Source organism: Lissotriton vulgaris, chromosome 12, assembly GCF_964263255.1.
Source record: "Lissotriton vulgaris chromosome 12, aLisVul1.2, whole genome shotgun sequence".
In the NCBI taxonomy this organism is placed as follows: Eukaryota; Metazoa; Chordata; class Amphibia; order Caudata; family Salamandridae; genus Lissotriton; species Lissotriton vulgaris.
Genome location: NC_141700.1, coordinates 790,214,837 through 790,242,763, shown reverse-complemented (window position 1 = coordinate 790,242,763; position 27,927 = coordinate 790,214,837). Strand labels below are relative to the sequence as shown.

The 27,927-nt window shown below is 46.8% G+C and overlaps 1 pseudogene; it reads left to right on the top strand.

Moving 5' to 3' along the window:
• The first annotated feature begins 13 nt into the window (after positions 1-13).
• Positions 14-27,661, top strand: LOC147678733 (growth hormone secretagogue receptor type 1 pseudogene; annotated as a pseudogene).
• The last annotated feature ends 266 nt before the right edge of the window (positions 27,662-27,927 follow it).

The window sequence follows — 27,927 nt, the reverse complement described above, 5'->3', positions numbered from 1 at the left end:
CTTTCTCACCAGAATGCACTTCACAGATGATAAAATTGCTAATGCATCTGAAGATCTCAAGTTGTCCTCTTTTTTCTGCTCTGATTGTGGCAACACCTCTCTCCACGAAGGTGTGACCTTCTACTCCTTCCCTTTCCCAGCCTTGTGTGTTGTGACTGTCATTTGTATCTTGCTCTTTGTTGTTGGGATGATAGGCAACATCACCACTATCCTCATCATCTCCAGGTGGCGTGGCATGAGGACCACCACCAACCTGTACCTCTCTAGCATGGCTCTGTCAGATGTCTTCATTTTCCTCTGTATGCCTCTGGACCTGTATAAGATGTGGAAGTTCCGGCCCTGGGGGCTGGGAGATCTGGTTTGCAAGTTGTCCCAGTTTGTGAGTGAGGCCTGCACATACTCAACGGTCCTGCACATCACAGCCCTCAGTATGGAGCGCTACCTGGCTGTCTACTACCCACTCTGGGCCAAAGTCATCATCACTCGCACCAAGATAAAGTGGCTTATTGTGATGCTCTGGGCGGTGGCTCTGTCTAGTGCTGGACCAGTCTTTGTCCTGGTAGGTGTGGAATTTGAGAACGGGACTGACCCAGCAGAGACTGGAGAGTGCAAGTGCACCAGCTACGCTGTCTCATCGGGACTTCTTAACATCATGATGTGGGTGTCTAGTCTCTATTTCTTTGTTCCTGTCTGCTGCCTAAGCCTGCTCTACAGCCTGATTGGGAAGAAGTTGTGGAGACGAAGGAGAAGCCACGGCGACCGGAGCAATCTGCAGACAGTCAAGATGCTTGGTGAGTGGTCTCCATGAAGGGGGTGGGATTATTTGCTCTAATGTTTTGTGATGCAGTCACATGTTTGCACTGTTCTAAAGCATGGGAACTTAGTATGCCTTCGAAAATCCAACCCATGCGTGTCCTGACCTGCTGCACCCTTTGCTATTGAAGTTTAGACGTGGGTGACAATAATATGACAATAAGATAGGGGGAATGATTTAAGTGTGCTTAAAAACTCAAATTCTCCATCAGCCGAACTTATTAAAGTATATTATATTTCATATATAGAATGCTGCACGCGTTAACCAATCTACTTACATAGAAAAACAGTAATGCACCCCCCTCCCTCAAGCGCCTTGAGACCCTCTGGATGAGTAGTGCGCTATACAAATGCCTGAACTTGAACTTGAACTTGAACTCTTCTATTCAATTTACTGCAATTTGCCAGAATTAAGTACATTTTCTAGCAGAGTTCTAGAATGTGTAATTCAAAAATCTATCCACAGAGCATGCTTCAATTTCCTGAAGAAAGTGCGCCCTCCAGAGTAATCTTCTGCAAATAGATTTATTTCATCAATCCATATGAAAGTGCCAACAGTAAACCCGACACGTTTCGGCAGAAGCAGAAGCTGCCATGATCACAGCTCTTAAAAAAGTGAACAAGGTGTAATGTAAATTGACAAAGACCTAAGTGGTTACTCTTAGAATGGTGTTATGGGTGACCTTCGTGTAACATGCAGGTTATACAATATAAGCTCATATCATTCTAGACAACTGCTTGTCAGCTATTAACCATGTTATGCTGTGCAAAATCATAGAGAAAATCATTTTCCTTCCCAAATAAATATAAATGTCAATGCAAAATATTTAGAAACCATACAGTAAATCTCTAACTGAAGATAGATAAAGCAATGATTGGGGATTAACTTATGTGTATTATGTCAGCAATCGTGTAGCATGCAAGACCAACGATGTTAAGGTGTTGATTCAAAAAACTATTGCAGATATTTTAAATATTGCCTGAAAGAAAAAAGGAACTTTTGCTTTCTACCCACAGATACTATGACTATAAGAATTCCTTAATATTGTTATTGCTACAAACATGCTGTGCTCTCTGAAGCACACTACTGTACATACTAGGCAATTAAATGTTCCATACCAAGTATTTCTGTTTGCCCTTTCTTATGGCCGGATTTAGATCCTGGCGGATGGGTTACTCTGTCACAATGGTGACGGATAACTCGTCCACTAAAATATAAATCTCATAGGATGTAATGGGATTTATATTTTGTCAAACAGGATATCAAATCACCGTTTGGATGGAGTAACCTGTCCATCAAGATCTAAATCAGGCCACAACTGTGCAAGGGGGACATTGGTGTTTGCTGTGCCCTCCAGACAATGGAGCTGGCGGGAAGCAGGGATACCTTGAACTGGGGATCCACATCAGGAACTGAATGGTATATGCTGAGGAACAAGTAACAGAACTCCAGTTCTTCTAGATATAGACTACACCCCTCTGTCCATTCAAGAGCGGCAAGAAGAGAGCAAACAGGCTGGAGCCCTCCTGGGTAAGTGATGCTATGCTCTCTAGCCTGATCTATCACGCACTGCACGGTGGGAAGGGTGACTCTGTTATAATCTTCTATTTCTATTATGGAGCATAGAAGCTCTGTGCTATGGTGTTCCATGTTCCAGCTATGTGTGTGGATTCCTGGCTCTGGCAGTTGCTGTCTGACTGTAAATTCCTCTTAATACTCCTACGCTGAAGAGTCCATCTTGAATTACTCTATAACCCAACTACAACAGACTCTCCTGTCCTGTGTCCATGAGGGTGGTCAAGGAGATGATGCATTGCTAACAGTCATAAAACATGACTCCTGAATGGTCAGGGCTGGCAGCCAATCTGAGTTCCACTCCAAGATGGAGACTGTTCTTCAAGACTAGGGTGCAGTCAGAGACCAAAGATGGAGAGACTCCCATAGTAAGGTGAGGTGGGATGGGCTTTAGAACTATTTTTGGGGTGTAGTCCCTACTACTTATTGAACAATATCAGTTCATTGTGTGCTACTGTCACAAATATTTGTTGGTGAGTACGACAAATTATCTGAGATACTATTTACAAGGATTGTGGGCAATATGTTAAGCCATTTTATCCTTTAACTACAGCTATTTTGCATTAGTGTTCTTAGCTATTTGGCATTATGCTTTTTATTATTATTTTATACTGTGGTTAAAGGAGACAGAAATATTTCAAAATGATAATAATAATACAAAATATGTCCACATCAAGGTACACAGTTTCAATGTGATCAGATCAGGAAAGACAAAAATAAAACAAATCTAGCTAGGTGCCTGAATCTAGCCCCAGAGATGGATCTCTGGAATCTGCAATGTGGTCTGCACAAGTAAGATATATTCTGGGTAAGTTCCCATATACCGTGTTTTCTCAATGGCCAATGCAGTGTTGGTGGAAATTAGCTGAGCTCCAGAGCCAGGATCTTTGAGTGCTGGGAGTGAACCTGGGCAGCACCCCTCCAAGACAAGCTGTAGCCTACCTGGAGAAGGAGGAGGTGACAGCTAGAAAAAAGACACTGCTGAACTACACCCACCAAACCAATCTTGTCATGAAGAGGTCAGAGGTGTTGGGAGAGTGTGGGTAAATGAGTGTACATTCCACTCTGATGAAGGGGTGACTTCAGTCCTAAATTCTGTCAAGGATGTTGCCCTAAGGTAGGGTAGTTCCAGAATGTGACTCTGCTCAGTCTTTATTTGTTTACTTATCATTACCCTAAAAGATGGCCTTGTTTTGAATTGAAATGTTATCAGTGAATGATGTTTCCTCTTCTGGTGACATCTCCTTGCCTGTTTAATTTCTTAGAAATTGACCGGGTCGCAGGCACAGAGTTTAGTCTACTGTTCTGTTCACGTAGGGTCTTATTTATGAAGGTCTTGCGCCGCCGGTGCGTCACTTTTAACCCCTTCGCTGCGGCCGCGATTTTACCACTGTGCGGTAAACAAAAGAACAGGGCGGGCCGTGACGAACCCCAGCCGTCATCAGCACACGCCCACCGCGGGGCGTGACGGCTGGGGTTCGTCACCAGCATGGGAGGGGTTAAAATGGAAAAAAGTGACATACTAGTGGCACAAGGCCTTCATAAATGAGGCCCGTAATGTTTTTTGGTTTTCTGGTAGTAAGCGCTATGCTATGGTTTGATGTTGGTGACTTCCTGTTTCATTTGGGGTCGGTCTTCTGATTTGCATAAGTGGTGATGCAACTGCTATGGTCTGTGTGTGGGGGTACGGATACAAATTGTTTTTCTGGTGCAGTCACCTATCTTAGGTGCTTTCATTCTAATCACTTAGAGATTAGTGTGAATTAAGTTACTTATGTGTAACTATAGTTTCTCAGAGCTGGTAAATTTCATAGATTCACATGCTTGAATCATTCCCCAACATCAAGCAGCGTGTCCCACGGTAAATTTAAATAGTTAGTATAATATTTTAAAACCTGAAAGGCTGCACACAGAGGGCATTTATGATGTACACTGTGAGGTTAATGTGGGCCTCGTTTTTTGATTCTGCACCTCTTAAATCCTGATGGACTCATCTGGCCTCGCTACCAGATGGTGATGAGCTGAGCAAAAATTTATACCCAGTGCCGGATAATGCCCTTCAGTTGGAATAATCGTCCCTGGTGTCTTGTTGTCCTTCTCTCTATGGTTTGGGATTCTTCTTGTTCATGTGACCTCTGTTAAACTAAAATGAACAACTGTTTCTATAATACTTTTTAGGTCTTACCTAGAGACAGTTTTATCGTAGCTGTCTTGCCAGCCTCATTAAGTACGAAGTATAAAAGATCATACAGACACAATACATTCCTATATACATACATGGAGGGGGTTTCAGTCACTCTTCGTCATTCCTGTGCCTTTTTTTGAACAGTTTTTTCCATTTTGCTTCCAACCACCACGGCATACGCTGAGGACCATATTTATGAGCCTAGTTCTGTTGCGCTTGCACTATGCAACGTGGTACATGCACGACGCAACAAAAATGCTATTTATGAAGCCACACAAGGATACTTTGCGTGGCCCTGAGTGACTTCAATATATCAGGAGTAACACAACTTAGCCTGAATCATTTCATTGCGTTACTGTGCCCTGGGAAGGCGTTCCATGGCGTTGTGTGGGTGTGCCCATTCAACTCCCAGGGTTTTTGAAGCATTCCCAGATCTACCAAAACTGGTAGACCTCAGAATGTGCCAAAAATATGCCTTCTCAGCAGAGGCGTAAGGAGGAGAGATATCTATATTTCTCCTTGTTCCTTCCTATTTCTATGTGTGCTGAATCCTGCAGCACACATAGAAAGAGGAATATGTTTCCCAGAATTGATTTTTGTGCAGAAAGGCACCCCTTCTAGCACAAAAACAATCCTGCAAACAATGGAGGATCCCCTGCACCATGGTGCAAGGGCGCCTGCGTTGGTGCTAGGGAGCCCATTGTGTGCCATTGATGGGGGAAGGTACAGGAATGCGCCCTATTGGGATACAACGCATTCCTGTCCTTTCTCTGTGATGCAGCGCAGCAAGGTGACTTTCTGCGCTGCACCACAAAGCCAAAAATATGCCCCTAAGGGGCTATATGTCAACGCACTTCAGCCATTGGCTCTTGCACTGTTAGTGGCAGCTTTTCCTTGATCACATGTTCACATCACCCTAAAAAGATGTGAATTTCAGTGCCAAGCCGGGTCGGACAATATTTTACATTTTTAGTGCATTTTCCTTTCCATTGTTTACACTTTTTACTTTTTTTAGTCATCCTTGTGAATTTTAGCTATGTCTACAGCTTACAATTATTTTATAGCCAATAGTACATTTTCTTTGTACCAACGAGAATCATAGTTTCCTGTAATGTGCATTAAAGTAAAAAGGGTATGTTATCGTAAGGTCTGTCTGCTGTGAGGCACCTGCACTCCTCATTTAAAATGATATGCGATTGTTATATTTTTATTTTTAATGTAGGTTTTTTTTTCATTGCAAGCAGATGCATGTAACATTTAGGAGTAAGCATGTTTTCTATTTTTTCTTTTCTTTGCATTTTTGTGGGATCTGATTACAATAAAAAATAAAAGCCAATGCTCCAGCCTGCGAAGATCATTGATGTTACCCATGAATACCATGGGGCCTATTTAGAAGAACTGATGCATCTGCATCGATACGCCAGATCTTTTGCGCCTGCCGTAAATGTCCTAAATAAACCATGGATGAGCTCTATTTACAATACATTGCTCCATGGCGCAAGGATTCTTGGATGCGTTAGAAATTCTGACGCATCTTTAGGCGATAAAGTGATGCATTGCTGGAGTTGTGCCCACTGAGAGGTGTGGTTATGGGAAAGGGCAAACCCTTCCTGGTGGTCACTCCAAACCAGTTCTGGGGCAACTTCCCCCTCTCACTGGGTTTGAAGCCAAGCTCATTATGCTGCTCAAGGGAAGTGCAAGTCACATCTGCCAGTGACAGGGTAGGCCCCCTTTGAAGCTCAGGAAGGGTCTGGGCACAGTCTGTCTGGAAGCAATCAACATCTCACAACAGGGGAGCCATTCACCAGTCAGGTGCCGCAGGACTCTGGCAGAAAGGCACATTTGGCTAAGGCAGGAAAATTACAACATTGGATTTTAATTAAAGTGAGTCCTTGAATCATTTTTCTAGCTGACCTCAAACCAAAATTAAGCATCATAGATTGTCATAATGTAACTAAGGGTGGGCGTAGTGAGCGTAGTGGGGCTACTCGAAGCTTCGTGAATTGGGGAGGGCGCTACGCCCACCCACACACTTCGCATAGCCCCACTACGCGACGCCCGCCTCCCTCCCACCCTCTTCTACATGGTTCTATTACTTTAAAATACATTTTAAAGTACATTAAAGCACTTACTGTCTCTATGCAGCGTCCAGGGGCTCCATCTTCAGATGACGCGCGAGTTCTTCTAGCCAAATGCGCGGGCGGCCGGGCATTTGACTAGAAGAACTCGTTGCGTCCTCTGAAGATGGAACCCCGGGACGCTGCATAGACGGTAAGTGCTTTAATGTACTTTAAAATGTATTTTAAAGTAATAGAACCATGTAGAAGAGGGCGGGAGAGAGGCGGGTGGCGGGCAACTTCGCTCCGTCCACGGAGCGTGTGTAGTGTTGCCTTCTACGCCTACTTTGCAAAGTGCGAAGTAGGCAACTCTACGTACACTCCATGGGCAGAGCGTAGCAATGAGCCCAGGTTTAAATGTAACCCAGTGTTTTCCTACGAGAGAGCTAGCCTTGCTACAGTGAGAAACAGCAGTGGAGGTTTTTCACTGCCAGGACAAGTAAAACATGCCCTGCTTTTCAAAATACACTGTGCCCAAGCCTATGGGCATTTGGGACCATATGTACAAAAATTAGAAATCGAGATTACCTAATGGACAAAAGAATAATTTTGTAAATAAAGATTCCTAATAGGGTTGCTGACGGGAGAAGAAAACCACCATGTCAATGATTGCTTTTTAATAAAGTAATCTTTTTGTTATTTTTTAAGTTTAAAAAAAGAAAATGATCCTTTGAATTTTCATTGTTTTAGAGTAGGCAGTGGTCCATAGGACCAGGTCGAAATGGCAGTGCAAAACTGCACCACAGGCTGAAGGGCTGACCGGAGTTGTTTTACAGTGCTTCTTTATTGGGTGACCCAATGAGTGTTGCAGCCCACCTCTAGCATTTAATTTACAGGCCCTATCTACAGTTACTTCCTTTTACTACAGGTCTACAAATAAATTAAATGTGCCAATTAGGTTTATGCCAGTTTTACCATGTTTAGAAAGGAAAGAGCACAAGCACTTTACTACTGGTTAGCAGGAGTAAAGTGAACAGAGTCCTGAACAAAGATGGGTTCAGGTAAAGAAGGCAAAAATCTGGGGGAATACCACATAAAAGATGGCCATTTTCAAAAGCCAGTAAATAACCACAGGTACAGATTGTAGGAGAGTAGGGTCTGCAATCCTATGATCACCCAGATTTTTTGCTTTTGTTTCACTGGTTTACGACTTTCTCTGGCTGTGGGCCTGCCAATCAGACCCACAGCCTGGCTGTTCTCTTTCTAAATTACGATATGTACCCTAGGTGCATCTACCAATTGGTACTGGGCCACCTTATCAGACCCCGTAACGCAGGGCATAGGTGTACCCAGGGCCGCCAGGGGCTGCAGCATGTATTATGCCACCCCTGGCTGGCCTCCTAAATTTGACACAACTGGCTGCATGACAGCTGGGGCAAAGTCGTGTAATCACCCTTTGCTTTAGGTATAGTAGCTCTATATCTAACCATACAATGGACACCCGAGTTCCTATCAGTCACTCCTATGGCAGGCCTTGACAATCCTGAAGGCAGAGTGCGTGGGCTCGTGTGAACTAGGTTCTGGCCCGAGCCGAGCCCGGTTACAGCTTGCGGAATCAAGACCCAATGGCTGTTCCATGATAACGCGTACCACATCGGTAACTTCGGTGTCGCGTTATCAAGGCATGTCGAGTAAGGTGTCATACGAATCGGGATGCTGCCCCCTCACCAATTCTGGCGACGAGGTTAGCATTCCGCCCTTCTAGAGGGACACGACATGTACGTAACTGTGAACCCCGGTTAAAGTTAACTAAAGCCTCAGCTCCACAAAATGGATGCTGCCACCACAGACACGAGTCTGACCTCCTGCTGCTGGGAGTCCTTCCAGCGAGGAGCACTTGGACAAAGGGTTTCCTGTCGAGGGCGGTGTTCGCACCGTCCCAGACAGGGTTTGTGTATTCTGGGTAGGTAGGGCTTTTGCGAGAAGGTGACTGCGGAGTGGCACCCCGGTGCTCACTACGCATCTGCCGGTCAGAACCAGTTCCAGGGGCGCCAGCCCTGGCCTGGGGAAAGTCCGGCAGGGGAGAGGGGTGTAACTACCCCCCTTCCTGGTCCCACCCTTAGGGCAGGACCTAGTCATGTACCCACCCCTTTCTTTAGAATAAAGGCCGGAGCGGGGACCCTTCCAAATTAGATCATCTTTGAATCAAGAACTACTTTCTACGAAAGGACATTCGAGACTCTTCTCAAGATTTCTCCCTTGTGACTAAGGAGTAGTCACCCTGCATCAGCGGGCACCATCTAAGAACTCTGCGGTTTGCTGCAAGTCCTTCCTCAAGGATCCGACGGCCCAGCTCGACGAGAACCGGCTTCCCTGGCACCTCTGACCTCTACCCACGTCATCAGCTCAGCTGTGATCTGTGGGTGCGACGAGACCTCGAGGGACCGGCCATCATCAGAACCTGCACGCTCTTCAACCAGCACGACCATCGAAGCGATTCTCTGGTGAGTGCTCTGGGGTCCGAGAAGCCCCGACCCTGAGCCGCTCCAGCACCGAAGTGCAGTCTCCCAGCATCTCCACGATCTGCGTGGGGCCCTTCTGCTCGCTGCTCAGCACGTTGTCTGGTCACTAGCCGCGGGCTTGTGCCCTTCTGTGACGACATCCGACAATCAACACTGCTGGTCTGGTTGCTCCAGACTGGCCCTTGCTTCCATCTTTGCGAGAAGCACCCCGGACCCTCCTGGTCCACTCAAGACGCCATCTTAGGCCCACCACGTGGCCCTGAGATCTGCCAAGGCTTGTTGCCCCATCCTGGGCCCAGCGACGCCGACAGCATCATCCTTCGTGGGACAGCTCGCACCTCCGCCGTGGTCGCCGACAACGCCTCCTGGTCCGTGAGACTGCCGAGCCTAGCGTCGCCCACTCACCTAGTCGAGGTGACGGCCAACCGGTGCCTTCCTGGTACCCTCTGACTACTGGCTAGTAGTACGAACTTGGTCCCCTCTGCTTTCAGGTATCAACAATCTCTGATCCAGGCTTGGATCTCTACGAACTATTCATCACTGGTCGCCGGCCAGCAACTCCTTTTCTTCCGGCTCCTGGCTCGTCAGCGAAGACCCCGACGCCTGTAAGACTTGTGCAGCCGCAGCCCTCGTGGCTAGGTAACTCGGCATTTCGGTGCCTGCATAGCCTCTTTACTCTAGGGTCCCGAGTCCCTCGCTTCCGACTTGCCTTATCGGGTCCGCCCGAGACCTTAAACTTTCTGTGTCCTCGGACACTTGTTTTAATTGTGCACTTGAAGTATTTTCCTAAGAGATTTGGTTTGTGCTTAGTACCCTGTCCTCATAAAGAGTACAGGGCTGTTGTGATTCTTAATAAATATACTGTTTATTTTCATAACACTTGTGTGGTGTCCTTTCACTTGGTGTTCAAGGGGTATATGTGGTATAACAGCTGGCTTAACACGCCCTCTCGAGTCTTTAGCCTTAGACTGCTCGTATCCACGCTACTAGGATAGCTGGTCTATAGGTTGACTTACAACCAAACACCATAAGGGTCGTTGGAACGATACATAGCGGTCGCTAGAATAGCGAACGTTGCATATCGGGCCAACTTCTCACATTGGTGAGCAGCGGTTGGGATTTGAGCTTGCTGTTGTTTTACCACACGTATCCTAAGAATATCTTGTGAAAGATCACATAAGTACTGTTAGCACATATAACTAAAGCTTAGAATACTCTGAGTTCTACTGAACCAGCTGTTGTAGCTCCTCAAGGCCTAGCACACCTTGGCTGCAACTCTTAGCAAGGGAACAGTAGGTAAACACGTAGTGTAGGTAGGTGCATCACTTACACCACACTAGAAACAGTATGTCGGACAAAGGAGGAAACTCTGAGTCTCCCCTTGTGTCAGTTGACCCTCCACAGGTCATCCCTTCAAGATATACTGTGCTGAGCTTCAAGGAGTTAAGACAGGTGTGTCACTCCCGGAAGATCAAGCAGGGGTCTAACCCCACCACGTCCTTTCTGATTGGTCTCTTGGAGACTTATGATGCCAGGAAAGCTGAGACCCGTCTTAGCTCTTCTAATCCAGAAGGAGACATGCCTCCCCTCGAGGGAACCAGAGACGATCCTGACCTCATCCACCTCGCAACTGAGAACGAAGATGTGGAGGATAATGAGGATGAGGATCCCTCTGGGGATGAGGCAGATAAGGGACAGGTAGAAGTCGTTAGACTAAGCAGGTCCAACTTAAGCAAACATGACAGTGGTACTGGGGAACCCCTGGGGCCGCTATCAGGTCAGCTTAACATTGGGAATGGACGAGCCCGATCTCTGTCAAGAGACTCTGGCAGATCCCTTCAAACCAATGGCTCTCACAACTCTTCTCAAAGAGGGATGACGTCCCCTCAGAGGAGAGTGTACGAAGCTAAAGAAAGGGCAGCTAATCTGAGGATCGAAAGGGAAGAACTTGCCCTGGCCAAAGAAAGGCTTGCCTTTGCGAGAGAGCAACAGTTAAGTGGGGTAGTCCCCACTGGTGGCAGCAATGTACCTAGCAATAGGGAAAAGAGTTTCGATACGAAACACCTTGGTAAGATAGTGCCCCCCTTTAAACAAGGGGACGACATCCACAAATGGATTACTGCTTTGGAGAGGGCCTGCACTGTGCAAGGTGTTCCCCAGAGTCAGTGGGCAGCTATCTTGTGGCTCTCCTTCGAAGGTAAAGGAAGAGACAAGCTCCTCACCACAAGGGTGGAGGATGCGAACGATTACCAAGTCTTGAAAAATACACTCGTTGAAGGGTTCGGCCTAACCACTGAGCAGTACAGGGTGCTGTTCAGGGATACCCAGAAAACGCAGTCTCAAGATTGGTCTGACTTTGTCGATTGTGCCACTAAGGCTTTTGAGGGCTGGTTGCTGGGCAGTAAGGTTACTGATTACAAAGGATTGTATAATTTGATGATGAGAGAACAAATTTTAAACAATTGTCAGAACCAGTTGTTGCATCAGCATCTTGTCGACTCGGATCTGACCTCTCCCCAAGAATTGGGAAAGAAGGCAGACAGATGGGTTCGTACGAGAGTTAAACAGAACCAGGGCCAGAATCAAGGTGGTCAGAAGAAAGCAGACCAGAAGGGTAAAGATTCTAAGGGGGAACAAAATGACCAGAAGTCTTCGACAGGTCCCCAACAACCCAAAGAGGGAGGGGGTCAGGCTCCCCAAAAGAAGAAAGAAGGCCAATCCAAAAGATGGTGCCAGTACTGCAAAAGTAAATCTCACTGGTTTAGTGAGTGCACCAAGAAAGGAGGAGGGCAGACTCCTGCCGCTGCAGCCCCTAAGGCACCTGTGCCCCCTAGTACAGTCAGCAGTGGTAGTGCGCCTCCCAAGGGTTTAGTAGGGTTAACCCTGGGTTCTGAGGGGCGTGACAACTTAGTTGGCACACTCACTCAGGCTGTCCTTGTCAGTACAGGGGACGCGGACGTGTCCCCTGACATAAGTCCCAATACCTTGGGCAAATACAGACAGACGCCTTTCATAAATGGAAAGATGGCTCAGGCCTATAGGGACACTTGTGCCAGTGTCACCATGGTGACACCTAACTTTGTGGACCCTGGACAGATCATGCCAGGTACAGAATTCCTGGTGACCAATGCAAGCAATGTCACTACCAATCACAGTATGGCAATTGTAGCTTTCTCCTGGGGAGGGGTAACTGGCCAAAAGAAGGTTGTAGTTAGTCCAGACCTCCCAGTGGATTGTTTGTTGGGCAATGATTTGGAGTCATCACAATGGTCAGAAGTGGAGCACCGGACTCACATGGAAATGTTAGGTTTGCCAGCACATGTGTTCGCTGTGACCAGGTCACAGGTCAGGAAATGCCCCACTGAACAGGTGCTGGATCCTGGAACAACGGACCAGACACCTCCCAAGAAAAAGAGCAGTAGGGTTAAGGCTGCGCCTTCCCCCTTGCCCCAGGTCGTGGATCAAGTCTCAGAGGAGGCTGACCTACAGGAATTGAGGGAAACTGAGCCTAGGGAGTTCGAACTTGATCAAGTTGAATTCTTGGGTTCAGGGGGACCCTCAAGGGAAGACCTGGGGAAGGACCAGTTAGACTGCCCTTCTCTTGAACCCCTCAGACAGCAGGCTGCTGCTGAGGCTGCTGGGAACGCCGCAGGTACCCACAAGGTATACTGGGAAGATGGACTCCTGTACACTGAGTCAAGAGACCCCAAGCCTGGCATGACCAGGAGGCTGGTTGTACCCTTGTCTCAGCGTGGTTTCCTACTTACCTTGGCCCACGAGATTCCCTTAGCAGGTCACTTAGGCCAGACGAAAACGTGGGACAGGCTTGTCTCACACTTTCACTGGCCTCATATGAACGAAGATACCAAGGAGTTTTGCCGCTCCTGTGTCACTTGCCAAGCCAGTGGTAAGTCAGGTGGCACGACAAAGGCCCCCCTTATACCAATGCCTGTGGTGGGGGTGCCCTTTGAACGGGTGGGGATCGACATCGTCGGTCCCATGGAACCACCAACAGCATCAGGGCACAAGTTTATACTGGTGGTAGTGGATCATGCCACCAGGTATCCTGAAGCTATTCCCCTTAGGACCACTACAGCACCTGTTGTGGCAAGAGCCCTAGTTGGAGTATTCTCCAGAGTGGGCTTCCCTAAGGAGGTCGTCTCCGACAGAGGTGCAAACTTTATGTCGAGCTACTTAACTGCTATGTGGAAGGAATGTGGTGTCAACTACAAGTTCACTACACCCTATCATCCACAATGCAATGGGCTTGTTGAGAGATTCAACAGGACCCTTAAAGGGATGATTCATGGACTACATGAAAAGCTTCGGCGTAGATGGGACGTCCTGATCCCCTGCCTCTTGTTCGCCTACAGAGAAGTCCCACAGAAGGGGGTTGGCTACAGCCCTTTTGAACTTTTGTACGGGCATCCTGTAAGAGGACCCCTGTGTTTGGTGAAGGAAGGATGGGAGAGACCTCTCAAAAAGCCTGCAGCCAACATAGTGGACTATGTGCTTGGCCTCCGCTCGCGGATGGCTGAATACATGGAGAAGGCATCTGAAAACCTTAAGGCCAGCCAAGAACTCCAAAAAGCTTGGCATGACCAAAAGGCTGTCTTGACTGTTTACCAGCCCAGACAGAAGGTGTGGGTGTTGGAGCCGGTGGCCCCAGCAGCACTCAAGGACAAATGGTCCGGGCCCTACACCATCCTGGAGAAAAAGGGAGAGGTCACCTACCTGGTAGACCTGGGAACTCCCCGGAGCCCCCACAGGGTGCTTCATGTCAACAGGCTCAAGGCATATGTCGACAGGAAGGACATGAGTTTGCTCATGGCCCTAGATGAGGGACAGGAAGAGGAGAGTGACCCTCTCCCCGACCTGCTCACTCAGAATCCTGACGATGGATCGGTAGATGGTGTTGTCTTTTGTGGCAGCCTCTCCGAACGTCAACAGAGCGACTGTAAACAGGTTCTTCAGTCGTTCAGACATATGTTTTCTCTAACACCCAGCCAGACCGATTGGTGCACCCATGAGGTTGACACTGGTGACAGCTTGCCCGTTAAGAGTAAAATCTACCGGCAGCCTGATCACGTTAGAGACTGCATCAAGAGTGAAGTGCAGAAAATGTTGGAGCTGGGAGTCATTGAACCCTCGGACAGCCCTTGGGCTAGTCCCGTAGTTCTAGTGCCGAAACCTCACACCCAGGGTGGTAAGAGAGAGATGAGGTTTTGCGTAGACTACAGGGGTCTCAATGCAGTCACTAAGACTGACGCCCACCCAATACCAAGGGCAGACGAGCTTATCGATAGATTGGCTTCGGCCAACTACTTAAGTACGTTTGACCTGACAGCTGGGTATTGGCAAATCAGGTTAGCTGAGGACGCCAAGCCTAAAACCGCATTTTCAACCCCTGGTGGGCATTATCAGTTCGTGGTGATGCCCTTTGGTCTGAAAAATGCACCTGCCACCTTCCAAAGGTTGGTGAATCAAGTCCTTACTGGGCTGGATGACTTCTGTGCGGCGTATCTTGACGATATTGCTGTCTTTAGCTCCACCTGGGAGGATCACCTGGTCCACCTGCGGAAAGCGTTAGAGGCTCTGCAAGCAGCAGGCCTCACTATTAAGGCCACCAAGTGCCAGATAGGGCAGACACAGGTTGTATACCTGGGCCACCTTGTAGGTGGAGGCCAGGTTCAGCCACTGGAGAGCAAGATACAGTCAATCAGGGACTGGGCTCCTCCAACCACCCAGACTCAGGTTCGAGCTTTCTTGGGCCTGACTGGATACTACCGGAAGTTTGTCAGGAACTATGGTTCCATCGTGACACCATTAAACGAACTGACAAGCAAGAAAATGCCAAAAAAGGTTCAGTGGACAGCGAGCTGTCAAAAAGCATTCGATGACCTAAAGCAGGCCATGTGCACGGCGCCTATCCTCAAGAGTCCGGACTACTCCAAACCATTCATTGTCCAAACAGATGCTTCTGAGTTGGGTGTGGGAGCTGTTCTTTCTCAACTGAATTTTGATGGTCAAGACCAGCCCATTGCTTTTATAAGCAGAAGGCTGACCCCTAGAGAGAAGAATTGGTCAGCTATTGAGAGGGAGGCCTTTGCTGTGGTTTGGGCCCTGAAGAAGCTGAGGCCATACTTGTTTGGCACTCACTTCAAGATTCAGACCGACCATAAGCCCCTCTTGTGGCTAAATCAGATGAAGGGTGAAAACCCCAAACTGCTAAGGTGGTCCATTTCCCTACAGGGGATGGACTTTACAGTGGAACATAGACCTGGTACTGATCATGGCAATGCCGATGGGCTCTCCAGATATTTCCACTTAGAACAAGAAGACACCTGGTCAAGGTTAGCTTATTGTTCCGACGTTTGGGAGGGGGTCATGTAGGAGAGTAGGGTCTGCAATCCTATGATCACCCAGATTTTTTGCTTTTGTTTCACTGGTTTACGACTTTCTCTGGCTGTGGGCCTGCCAATCAGACCCACAGCCTGGCTGTTCTCTTTCTAAATTACGATATGTACCCTAGGTGCATCTACCAATTGGTACTGGGCCACCTTATCAGACCCCGTAACGCAGGGCATAGGTGTACCCAGGGCCACCAGGGGCTGCAGCATGTATTATGCCACCCCTGGCTGGCCTCCTAAATTTGACACAACTGGCTGCATGACAGCTGGGGCAAAGTCGTGTAATCACCCTTTGCTTTAGGTATAGTAGCTCTATATCTAACCATACAATGGACACCTGAGTTCCTATCAGTCACTCCTATGGCAGGCCTTGACAATCCTGAAGGCAGAGTGCGTGGGCTCGTGTGAACTAGGTTCTGGCCCGAGCCGAGCCCGGTTACAGCTTGCGGAATCAAGACCCAATGGCTGTTCCATGATAACGCGTACCACATCGGTAACTTCGGTGTCGCGTTATCAAGGCATGTCGAGTAAGGTGTCATACGAATCGGGATGCTGCCCCCTCACCAATTCTGGCGACGAGGTTAGCATTCCGCCCTTCTAGAGGGACACGACATGTACGTAACTGTGAACCCCGGTTAAAGTTAACTAAAGCCTCAGCTCCACAAAATGGATGCTGCCACCACAGACACGAGTCTGACCTCCTGCTGCTGGGAGTCCTTCCAGCGAGGAGCACTTGGACAAAGGGTTTCCTGTCGAGGGCGGTGTTCGCACCGTCCCAGACAGGGTTTGTGTATTCTGGGTAGGTAGGGCTTTTGCGAGAAGGTGACTGCGGAGTGGCACCCCGGTGCTCACTACGCATCTGCCGGTCAGAACCAGTTCCAGGGGCGCCAGCCCTGGCCTGGGGAAAGTCCGGCAGGGGAGAGGGGTGTAACTACCCCCCTTCCTGGTCCCACCCTTAGGGCAGGACCTAGTCATGTACCCACCCCTTTCTTTAGAATAAAGGCCGGAGCGGGGACCCTTCCAAATTAGATCATCTTTGAATCAAGAACTACTTTCTACGAAAGGACATTCGAGACTCTTCTCAAGATTTCTCCCTTGTGACTAAGGAGTAGTCACCCTGCATCAGCGGGCACCATCTAAGAACTCTGCGGTTTGCTGCAAGTCCTTCCTCAAGGATCCGACGGCCCAGCTCGACGAGAACCGGCTTCCCTGGCACCTCTGACCTCTACCCACGTCATCAGCTCAGCTGTGATCTGTGGGTGCGACGAGACCTCGAGGGACCGGCCATCATCAGAACCTGCACGCTCTTCAACCAGCACGACCATCGAAGCGATTCCCTGGTGAGTGCTCTGGGGTCCGAGAAGCCCCGACCCTGAGCCGCTCCAGCACCGAAGTGCAGTCTCCCAGCATCTCCACGATCTGCGTGGGGCCCTTCTGCTCGCTGCTCAGCACGTTGTCTGGTCACTAGCCGCGGGCTTGTGCCCTTCTGTGACGACATCCGACAATCAACACTGCTGGTCTGGTTGCTCCAGACTGGCCCTTGCTTCCATCTTTGCGAGAAGCACCCCGGACCCTCCTGGTCCACTCAAGACGCCATCTTAGGCCCACCACGTGGCCCTGAGATCTGCCAAGGCTTGTTGCCCCATCCTGGGCCCAGCGACGCCGACAGCATCATCCTTCGTGGGACAGCTCGCACCTCCGCCGTGGTCGCCGACAACGCCTCCTGGTCCGTGAGACTGCCGAGCCTAGCGTCGCCCACTCACCTAGTCGAGGTGACGGCCAACCGGTGCCTTCCTGGTACCCTCTGACTACTGGCTAGTAGTACGAACTTGGTCCCCTCTGCTTTCAGGTATCAACAATCTCTGATCCAGGCTTGGATCTCTACGAACTATTCATCACTGGTCGCCGGCCAGCAACTCCTTTTCTTCCGGCTCCTGGCTCGTCAGCGAAGACCCCGACGCCTGTAAGACTTGTGCAGCCGCAGCCCTCGTGGCTAGGTAACTCGGCATTTCGGTGCCTGCATAGCCTCTTTACTCTAGGGTCCCGAGTCCCTCGCTTCCGACTTGCCTTATCGGGTCCGCCCGAGACCTTAAACTTTCCGTGTCCTCGGACACTTGTTTTAATTGTGCACTTGAAGTATTTTCCTAAGAGATTTGGTTTGTGCTTAGTACCCTGTCCTCATAAAGAGTACAGGGCTGTTGTGATTCTTAATAAATATACTGTTTATTTTCATAACACTTGTGTGGTGTCCTTTCACTTGGTGTTCAAGGGGTATATGTGGTATAACAGCTGGCTTAACACGCCCTCTCGAGTCTTTAGCCTTAGACTGCTCGTATCCACGCTACTAGGATAGCTGGTCTATAGGTTGACTTACAACCAAACACCATAAGGGTCGTTGGAACGATACATAGCGGTCGCTAGAATAGCGAACGTTGCATATCGGGCCAACTTCTCACACAGATCACTAGAGGCAATCAGGAACATATAGAAGTATTTATTAATGCTTAGGTGTGTGCACAGGAAGTTAGCAAGCCACACTGGGTAGTGCTCCTCCAGGAGCATGATGGAGGTTGCTCAGTCCATGAAGAGCTTCTGAAACTCCCAAATGACACCATGAGAATCCTAAGACAGATAATATGAAGACATTGAAAGCAACCTGATAAGACACAAGAGGGACAACAGACATTCAGAAGATACAGGACACGCTGACGTCATTACACTAAAGTAAAAGTAAAACAAGGAGATGAGCTTGTTTTACTTTTACTACATCGGCGCTCAGGGGGCATATCTCATCCCCCAGAGCACCGATTCTTATAGGAGAGGCATCATTGGAAAGGGGAGAATCTCCCATTTCCAATTATATCCCTCCCCAGTGGATACCAGCTTGTGGTTCATCAGAGGAGAGTGGTCCCAAAGCCAGGATTCACCCACTAAGCACCAGGGATGGGGGAGAGGCTCTTTAGGCAAGAGCTTGTGCTCCCCCAGCACATTTGACTTTCTGCACCCCCTGGGGGCTGGATGTGGGGAATTACACCTGATCTCCCCCCCCCCCCCCCCCCCCCCAAGGTAGCCACTAGACAGCATGGCTTTATTAAATAAAAATATAGGGGTTGTGCCTGTCCGTCATGGGCAGGGTCATGCCCCACCCCCAACAAATTTTGCCAGCAGTCTTTTCTTCCCTCCCAGGGAGTGATTACACCAAGTGTGGTGGGGCAGAAAGCTGACTAGACACCAGGGACATATAAAAAAAAATATTGGTGTCGGGGTACCCACCCCACCCCAAAAATATGGTGGCAGTCTGGGGGTGATTATTGGGAATTACCCCTGATCTGCCCCCCCCCCCCCCTTCAAGGTGGCAAGAAGCCCACTAAACACCATGGCTTTATTAAATAAAAAAAAACGGATGTGGGCTGCCCATCATGGGTATGCCATGCCCCCATCCCACGAAAAAAGTACGTTGGCAGACTTTCTGGCCCCCATGCAACCCCCCCTTGGGGGCATAGGGGGAGTGATTACCTCCAATCTACCCGCCAGAGGCAGCAGAAAGCCCATTAGACACCAAGGAAAGATACAAAATTAAAAATGTAGGTGTGGGGGCTACTTATCATGGGCATGGTAATGCCACCACCCCCAACAAAATATGCTGGGAGTATTTCTGCTCCCCTGAGGGCACATATGGGGGTGATTACCTGATTACCCTAATCTGTCCCCTCCCGGGGAGGGTCTGAAAGCCCACTAGGTACCAGGACCACTGAGAAATATATATAGGGGCGTGGGCCGCCTACCATTAGCATGTCCATGACCCCACCCCATTAAATATGCTGACAGTCTTTCTGCAACCACAAAGAGCGGATAGGGGTTATTACCCCAGAATGCCCACTAGATACCAACAACATTTTTGTAAAAATATAACGCAGGGGGATGCCGTCCATGGGTCTGGCCATGCCCCCATTTACCCAAAGATATGCTGACAGTCTTTCTGCTCCCGTGTGCATGGGTCCGTGCTCTCCCCACCCCATGGCCCTATAGACATTCTGCCCCTCCTGGGTGGCAGATAGGGCCATTCACCCCCAACATACCCTCCAGGGGGGCAGAAAGCCAACTGAACAGCAGGGATTTCAAAACAGAGCCAAAACAAATAAACGGAAGGAGCAACGAACCCTGGCATCATGCCACACCCTCACCCCAGAAGGGGCAAAAGTGTATTTCTGCCTCCCCTTAGGGCTGATAGGTTTATCCTAATAGGGGCAGTTGCTCCAAATCTGTCTTTCAAGGACGTGGGATCGAAAGGCATCCTGACACCAATTTTGATTTATGTGTCCGCCCTTCCTGTACCCCTTTAGTATGTTCCGTTTTTGTATTTTATTTTCTTGTTTGTTTCAAAATTTTATAAATAAAACAGGAGAAAAAAAAGAGGGAGCCATCAAGGATGGATCAGTGACAGAATATCAGAAACACAAATATCGTGTGGGCAGAATATCATGCCAGCAATATCGGGGACAGGAATATTGAGAAGCGAAGTGTGAATAGGCGAGTATATATTTACTATTCTTAACTCCAGATCTATGTACTGTGAAGATACATATATGGTGTAGGTACATATATGTGGAGTTATATATAGTAAAACTTTACTTATCCATAGAAAATGACCTACATGATATTTCTGCCCTGATATTTATTTAGTGTGTTTTATATAGCGCGCAGCTACCCCAATGGGGTGTCCAACGATATTTGCGTTTCTCATATTTTGTTTAAATACCTCAAGGATGCCCTCTCTCCCTTTTGCTATTTGCCATGTCCATTGAGCCCCTGGTGACTACAACCTGGGATGGCTCAGATATGGGCTCAGGCAGAAGATCTGGGGCTGAGCAGCATCAAATATCCGTACCTGCTGATGATGAGCTGCTGACCCTTACAGAGCCTAATAGATCACCGAGGACACTTATGAAACAGCCAGAAGCTTTTGAAAAGGTACCTTTATTTAAAATAAACACCATCAAATCTGAAATATTAAATATTACTTTGTCCCTCAGGAAACTATACAGTTAAAGTGATTTTCCCTTCAGATAGGGGGAGAGGAGCACCCCCTATTTGGGTTAAAATATTACTTCAACGCTGGGGAAAATGGAGAAAGTAGACTGACCTTCTTTAAAAAAAGGCATTTTGGCAGATTTGAATAAAGAGATGGCACTGCTTCTCTCTTAGTTAGGGAAACGCCACAGTAAAAATGAAAATTCTAGGAATGGTGGAGGGTGGTAGACTGGTGTGCTCTGAAGGAGCGGCCCATATATAAAGAAGGGGGCTGCCAAATAAAGCATGAGGGGCTATGGGGCGAATGGTGGGACTATCATAGGCTCGATGCGAGAAATCCTGAACCTTCAAATATGTTTTGTGACTTCCTGTGGCAGGACTTGGTGGGCAGTGGTCTTGTTTGTGTTGTGTTTATCAATGAACTTAATAAAACAATAACATTTTTTTATTTAAAAAAAATAGGAATTCTAACATACCTCTTATGTGTCTTCTAGGTAGTGCCGACCACACTCTCGAGGGAAGTCATAATGGGCCAGATGAATGAAAGTGTCACCCAAATCAGCGCAGCAGCATTCAAAAATGCTGCGCTGGGTTGCAAGACAGTGAGGAAGAAAAGCTTCATATCTACAGAAATGTGGCACTCTCCACTCTCCATGGCGCCGGTGCAGGATTCTGCTGCTGAGCCCCACGCTCACACCTTTGCAACAGAGTGCAAGGGTGTTTGCATGAGTCTGGAATAGATTTTGACAACAACCATACTATGACTAGACAACTTTAAAACCTTTCCTAATTTGTATGTGTTCTGTACTATACAGCACATAAGCAAAGATGGAAAAGAAAGGAGAAATGAAAACATTTCTCCTTTCAATGCCTTCTTTCAATTGGCATTCATTTTTGATGCAAAACCCTGTCTAGGTAGATAGGGGTTTGTGTCAAAAAGAAAGAGGGGTTACATAGCAGCACCCTTGTGCCAGCCATGTAACGCCTCCTTGACAAAGAGTGATGCAAAGCAGTGTTTAAGCTGCTTTTGTCACTCTTAGGCAACTTTCCAGAGCAAATCTTTGTGCAAACACAGCACAAAATATTAGTCAATCTGGCCCCAAGGTTCTACAGAAAAACTGCAGCTATGTATGAGGAGGCAAGAGAGCTCATGTGGACACCAAGATTTCAAGGACACTTGGGGCCAGATGTAGGAGCGCTAATACCAGTCGGAAACGGCCGATTTCGGCCGTTTCCGACCGGTATTAGGCTTTTCAGATGTAGGGGGCCTACCGAATCAGTAATTTTACCGATTCGGTAAATATGCCGATTCGGTAAAATACCGAATCGGTATATTTACCGAATCGGTAAATCCATATGCAGCTGACACTCCTAGGAGTGCCACAGCCCCTTAAGAGTCGGTATTTTACCACCCAATCCTATTGTGTGGTAAAATACCGAATTCAGGTGTGCATGCACATCTGTACATGCACACCTGTGCCATGTGACACACAGACATGCCCTTAGGGCATGTATGTGTGCCACATGTCACACAAGCCTGTACTTGGGGTGCTAGAGGGTGTCAAAGTGACACCCCCTGCACCCTTGCAGGATTCAGTATTTACCGATTCGGTAAATACCGAATCGGTATTTCCCATTGATTCCTATGGGCTTCAAGGCCCATAGGAATCAATGGGCAATACCGATTCGGTATTTACCGAATCGGTAAATACCGAATCTTACGGATTCGGTATTCCTAAATTCGGAATTACCTAAATCTGCCCCCGTCCCATTTACAGACTCTTAAATACCGATTCGATAAAATTTGGTATTTAAGAGTCTGTAAATGGGAATTACCTACATCTAGCCCCTGGGCATTAAGGAGGCAGTGCTGACAGGCTGCACATCATAGACTCCTTCAGGATTGGATCTCCCTTGAAGCACATACGAAATGGGTGTTGTTGACAGGGGTGGTACTAGGCAGGTCTGTTTGGGACGTACTGTGGCTACCAAAGCGATGCCAACAAACAAATGCATACATAAATGGCATAGTGGGTACATTAATAAGGACCTGAAACTAGGTGGATAAAAAACACAATGGCCCCTATTTACGAGGCCCTTGCATATGCCGTTGCGTCACTTTTTGTGAAACAATATTGCACAAATCACTATATCATATTTATGAAGCCACAAAAAGCTACTCTGCATGGCTTTGAAAGGCCTCATAAATATGGAGTAAGGGAAGGCAGTGCAAAGCGCTGCAAAACCTTACTCTGCGCAAGGGAGGCATGCCATGGCGTTGCGGTGGGTGTTCCCATACAGCACACATGTATGTATGTATGTATGTATGTATAGGCATTTATATAGCGCACTACTTACCCGTAGTGTCCCAAGGCGCTTCGACCGCTGCGAAACCCTTCCTGGCTTCCCTGAGAGATGGTCCCTTAATGGGTATCTCCAGGGTGAGACCAGGCATCCCCGGCGGTCTGGTGGGGCCGTTAGTGAAGATGAGGCAAGCTAATGCCCAGAGTTGCCGAGTGTGATCGCTGGTCAAAGTGGGCACCGAGGCGAGAGAATTATCGAGTCCGCTGACCCTGGTCCAGAAACCTGCCCCGCCAAGATTCGAACCCTGGTCCCGGGCCGTCCTCTGCTCTCGGGTCTGCCGCCTCTAACCAGTGAGCCACACTACTTCACATGGACTTTGATGCTTTACAAGATTTACAAGACCTTATAAATCTGTGGATGTGCCAAAACCTTAGGCACAACGAGGAGAAACATCGTCATTTCTCCTTGTTTTTCCTCTTTCTAGGTATGCTGCATTTTGCAGCACACAGAGAAAGAGGAAAACGCCTCACTGGATTGTTTTTGTGCAGGAAGGAACATGGAAGTTGCGTGGGGGCACATGTGGTCTAATTTTTTTTGTATATATTTCTATTAACAACATAGATTACAGTAAACAATGATGAGAATAGGAGCTGTCAGCATGGTGCTTGCATATGCATAGCGTCCAAAAAATACACATTAGATATTCAGCAATCAGGGTCTACATGCAATACATACGATTAGAAGCATGGTCCACTGCCATGTTGAGAGAATGAGGGAAGGGAAGGAGGTGCCCCCAAGGCCACATAACAGTGGCCCATGGGGACAGGGTTCTGCTTGGGGCCCCCAAAGTTTGTTTCCGAATGCCTTTTCATGGCGGTTGGACCGTCATGAAAATGCAGGCAGAAAGGGACATCCTAATCCCTACGGTGTCGCCGCCTCCATGGAAGGGATAGGATTCCGATTGGCACTGCAACAGTATCTTGGATCCTGTCGGAGGCAGCTGTCTTTCCCCCTACATCTGTGGTCTGACCGCCTTCATTGTATGTGGTAGTCTGTCCGACATCGTAATCAGGCCTATAGTGAGGCATTTCAATGAAATTAATACTTTTTGTTTTAATCGATAATAATTATTAAAAATGTCAATAATTATGTAATTTGTTAACTTTGTGTTAAAATTTAGATATATAATTTTTTTATTTACAATCTGATATTTTTATTTATTTAGTAGAGTTGTTAAAATATGCTATTTGTTTGAAGGGAACTACTCTGTTTCTACTGTTGCACAGACTGGAGTGGGAATAGTGTATTTATTATTCCTAGAGTTTAACCCTTTCCATGCGGCCGCGATTCCCCTGGTGTGCTGTAAACAGCACGAACAGGGGCGGGCCGTGACGAACCCCAGCCGTCATCAGCACACGAGCACCGTAGTGCATGACGGCTGGGGTTCGTCATCAGCATGGAAGGGGTTAATAGTTTTGAAAATATTGTTTAAATATATATTATTATTAAATCCCTACTGTACGGAAATGGTGAAGAGGGGTGGATTAGTGCGTGACCCAGGAGGAGCCTCTCTTTGAGATTCCGGGGATGTCCTGAAATGTTTGAAAAGCTCTTGGGTAAATGGCTCAACATGTTGTTTTAATCGCTGTGAATGCCCTCACTTATCTTGCTATATTTACGAAGTGGTCTCCTATGGGACCCTGTACTCAGGCATATGTCACCGCTCTTACTGATAATGGTCTTAGCTACATTGTGCATGATTTTTTTGTCTGTGTGAAAGTTTGTTTTTATCCAAATGGCAATACATTTGATTATCAAAATATATATATATATTATTATTATTTGTTTGCGTATTTAATTTTATATTGTATCTATAAATAAATGTATGTAATTGTAAACATATTTGTAGTGAAACATTTTTTTGTCTATTGTTTACTTTTTATCTATAAGTAAATTGGCAATATTGTACAGTTTCTTTGCAGTGACTTTATAACAAAAAGGGTGGCAATCTTTTTTTTCTTTTTTTTTTAATCTGTCCTTTTTTTTCTCCTTTAATTTTCCTATGGTAATCCCACATCTCTGTCTCCCAAAGGCAAGTATTTCTGTTATTCACTTTCATACCTTTTCAGCTCAGTCATGGCGAGTAAAGGGCACATCGAGGGTTTCTTTCTTATTTCCTTTTGCTTTCTCTTGGTACTCATCACTTTGTAGGTAAGGCATTTGTACAAATCTACATTGAGTAATAGATCCTCTGTATAATTAGATTCTGAGTGTTTTAATAAAATTTACATATATTTTCAAACATTCCTCTTTTGAGATCCAGGCAGGGGGACATTCGTGATTTATAAATACACATCAGCAGAGAAGGATTAAGTCACAATCCCATTACTACATTTTGGGGGTTTTACTGAGAGAAACCATAAGAAAAGTAAAGGGGAAAATGGAGGGTTAAAACAAGCAATAATAAACATTGCCATCCATTTTGTCCCCTTATAGAGATTATATAATGGTTGAATTTTATGAACAAATAGAGAAGAACCATTCTGGGTACTTTATTTCGAATATCAAAATCCTGATATAACAGCCCTTCATCTTATTCTTCTAAGTGTGAAAGAGTTTGCAGTGAGTAAGAAAATAATTCCTGGTAACGAAAGTAGTATGTTTTTGATGGAAATAGCATGGGTCCTGTTTTGACCAGGCGAATGTCCAACCATAATGGTGGACGTGACACCCTTGTGGACAACTTAAAAGTCTAATTACCAGAAGGCATTGAAAGACGGTTGGGTTTGAATGGTGTCAGATATTGCCCTTGAAATAATTGCATGAACAAAAGAAGGTTGTGGGGAGTTTAACCCTGGGCAAAGAGTCATGAATGATCAATGTTTGGTAAGTGTGTTTTGAGTACCACAGAGATATTATTTGCACTGCGACTTTTGAACAATAGTAAATGTACAGAGGGGCTATTGTAATTATAATACTGTTGTGATATTGGTTGCATTATGAATCCTGAATCACTAGGATTGTACAGTGGAGTAATTGTCATTACTCTTTTATGCAGATTTCTTTACAGTCTAGCTGCCAATCTTTGTGGGAGATTTTTTATTCTGTTTTTGTCCGTAGGTGGCAGTACATTATAAGAACTACCAACGTATATTTCTTATGCAAGATTCTCTTGAAATTGTAGTATGATAGAAGATTCGTTTATCGAAACACAACATATGGAGAAGTGTGGCTCACTGGTTAGAGCAGGCAGACCCTGAAGCATAGGTCAGACCCGAGACCAGGGTTCAATTCCCGACGCGGTAGGGTCTTGAGCTCAAATGTCCATGGACTCGATAATTCTCGCTTCGGTGCCTGACCTAATCATGGGTTCACACTCTACAACTCTGGGCATTAGCTTGCTTAATCTCCACAACGGCCCACCGCGGCGGGATGCCTGGCTTTCACCTTGGGGATACCCTGTAGGGGCTATCTCACAGGGAACAGCCAGGACGGGTTCCCAAAGCAAGCGCTTAGAGACCCCTGGGTGATAAGTGCTATATAAATCCAATATACAATACAATACATATTACTGTTTATACTTATAGCGGGCCAGCAACATTGCAATAGGCTTATGTGCACTGCCATGAGTTTTCACCCTGTTTTAATTAATTTGTGTCTCTGTACAATAATTTTTATCATTATATTAGTGTTTGTGCCGTATTGTGGGGTAGGGGGGATTCATGTATAACTGACATTTTGAACTGTGAAGACTCAATTTTTTAAACTTGCTTGCTTTTTATAAACGTGTGGAAATAGCACTTTACAACATGAGATATGAGCATTCTAAAAGAATAGATTGCTGTATTCTACTCCTGTTTTAATTAAGAGTTCTGTGCAAATGCAACGTGGATGCAGTACCTCCTTATTATTGCAGATCTCTGAGGTGTGAGGGAGGAGTGTGGTTTGTTGGGTGAAAGAATGATGTATATTTGATTGGTATCCCAATGGGAGAATTGTTTTTACTTACCTTAATGTACAACATAAACATTCACACAAACACAACAGAGAAATACGTTTTAGGCATAAACTCCAGGTGTGTGCCCTAACTACTTATATAACAGGGGACAAGTGTTGACAGATTGACCCACATCACTGCCTTACAAGTTTTCTCCCTGAGAATGGCCCCCTCACTTCTGACCTTCAAGAAAATCTGGCCAAAGTCTGTACTCAGCACAAACCTTGGTGCTTTTAAATGTGTAGATATGTAAATACTGACCACCGGCTAAACAAATGTAATTTGCCTTAAATAATTAGGTACAACAGATGACTTCTCAAGACTGTTTTAGTAAACGTCTAACTGCGCTTGTGTAATCTGCAGATGGTGGCAAGTAATGTCCTACTGTAATACAAAAGTTGCTATGGCTTGAAGGGACCAGTAATTTATCCTACCCTTTGTCTTCACAGCTGTCATAGTGCTTGCCTTTGTTTTATGCTGGCTGCCCTTCCATGTGGGACGAAACCTTTTGTCCATATCTTCGGGAACATCTGAGATGTATGTGTTGGCCCAGTACTTCAGCCTCCTCTCCTGTGTCCTCTACTACCTCAGCGCGGCCATCAACCCAGTCTTGTACAACACTATGTCAGCCCAGTACCGGGCCTCGGCCTGCAAGATGCTACGGATTAGGCATGGCAGAACCATGTCCCGCCACAGGGAGTGGCGCACCGTATCCACTTGGCATCGAAGCGTCAACAATAGGCAGACCCAGCATATTGAGCTGTAGGCCTAATCCCATCCACTAAAGACTGGACTGCTTGCCTACTCTCTGTTTCCTCTTCACTGTTTCAGATTTAGCGGTCTATTGAAAATCAATGTTGGTGGGTGCATGACCCTGCAGGAATCATTGCGCATCACAGAAGTTGTACATAGTGTCTGATCAGGATGTAGTTACTGAAATCAATTTGAATGGAAAGTAAGAAGAAAATGTGGCTAATTTAAGGAGATAAATCATAACCAATTGGTTTCAAATCACCTCATACAAATTGTTGT